The sequence below is a fragment of the Vombatus ursinus genome, unplaced genomic scaffold (assembly GCF_900497805.2).
Source record: "Vombatus ursinus unplaced genomic scaffold, bare-nosed wombat genome assembly UNPS02007408.1, whole genome shotgun sequence".
Taxonomy (NCBI): Eukaryota; Metazoa; Chordata; class Mammalia; order Diprotodontia; family Vombatidae; genus Vombatus; species Vombatus ursinus.
The window spans coordinates 2,151,454-2,153,534 of record NW_020947186.1 but is presented as its reverse complement, the minus strand read 5'-3'; positions in this window follow the sequence as shown (position 1 = coordinate 2,153,534).

Here is a 2,081-nt window from a genome sequence, read left to right as displayed (position 1 = left end):
TATATATACACACACATACACATACACACACACTATATATATATATATATATATATATATATATATAGTATAAAGGAGTTAGACAATGTAAGTTATGTAAAAAAAGTACCTAGCACTGTGGCTGGCCCATAATAGGTGCTTAATAAATGCATGATAAACAAAAGAATGAATGAACCTAGGATGTGTAAAGTCTGTAGTAGGCATGGCGGGAGAGTTAAAGATATTAAAAGATGATATTTACCCTCAGAGAGCTCACAATTTATAGGGGAACCATATGGCTAAAATGACTATCCATGCAAATGTCTTATCCCAGAAATGAATCAATGAGATTCAAGTTTAGGTAAAGCAATAGGAGATATAGAAAACTTCAGAAGTCTATGATCACCTTCCACTGGTTAGTTTATTGATTGCACTGAATGCTGGGATTAAGGTGGTCCCTTTTTCTTTCTAAAAAAAATATTCATTTTTAGTTTTCAACATTCACTTCCACAAGATTTTGAGTTTCAAATTTTCACCCCATCTCATCCCTGCCCCCACCCCAAGATGGCATGCATTCTGAATATTCCTTCCTCTAGTCTACCCTCCCTTCTATATCCCCCCCTTCTCTTATTCCCTTCCCCTTCTATTTTCCTGTAGGGCAGGATAGATTTCTGCACATTTCCTGTATTTCTTATTTCCCAGTTGCATGTGAAAACATTTTTTTTAAACATGTGTTTTTAAAACTTCGGGTTCCTAATTTTCTCCCTCCCTTCCACCCCACCCACCCTCATTGAAAAGGTAAGCAACTCAATATAGGTTATATATGTGCATTTATGCAAAACACTTCCATAGTAGTCATGTTGTGAAAAACTATCTCTATTTCCCTTAATTCCATCCTACCCCCCATTTATTCTATTCATTCTTTTGACCCTGTCCCTCCTCAGAAGAGGCTGCTTCTGATTACACCCTCTCCCAATCTGTCCTCCCCTCTATCATTCCCCTGCTCTCTTGTCCCCTTCCCCCACCCTATTTTCTTGTAGAGTAAGATAGATTTCCCTACCAAATTGAGTGTGTATGTTTTTCCCTCCTTAAGCCAAATCTGATGAGAATAAGATTCACTCATTCCCTCTTATCTTCCCCCATTTCCCCTCCACTGTAAGAGCCTTTTCTTTTCTGTTTTTTTGTGAGATAATTTAGCCCATTCTACCTTTCTCTTTCTCTTTCTCCCAGAATAATCCTCTCTCACCACTTAATTTTATTCTCCAGATATCACCCCTTCATATTCAACTCACCCTGTGCCCTCTATCTATCTATCTATCTATCTATCTATCTATCTATCTATCTATCTATCTATACATATAATTTTTCCCTCCAACTACCCTAATACTGACAAAGGTCTCATGAGTTACAAATATCATCTTTCCATGCAGGAATGTAAACAGTTCAACCTTAATAAGTCTCTTATGATTTCTCTTTCCTGTTTACCTCTTCATGTTCCACTTGAGTCTTGTATTTGAAAGTCAAAATTTCTATTCAGCTCTACTCTTTTCATCAGAAATGCTTGAAAATCCTTTATTTCACTGAATGGCCATTTTTTCCCCTGAAGGATTGTACTCAGTTTTTCTGGGTAGGTGATTCTTGGTTGTAATCCTATGTTCATTGCTCTCTGGAATATTATATTCCATGCCTGCAGTCCCTTAATGTAGAAGCAGCTAAATCTTGTGTTATCCTGATTGTGTTTCCACAATACTTGATTTTTTTTTCTTTTTGGCTGCTTGCAATATTTTCTCCTTGACCTGGGAACTCTGGAATTTGTCTACAATATTCCTAGGAGTTTTCCTTTGGGGACCTCTTTCAGGAGGAGATGGGTGGATTCTTTCAATTTCTATTTTGCCCTCTGGTTCTAAAATATCAGGTCAGTTTTCCTTGATAATTTCTTGAAAGATGATGTCTGGGCTCTTTTTTTGATCATGACTTTCAGATAGTCCAATAATTTTTAAATGGTCTCTCCTGGATCTATTTTCCAGGTCAGTTGTTTTTCCAATGAGATATTTCACATTGTTTTCCAATTTTTCATTCTTTTGGATTTATTTTACAGTGTC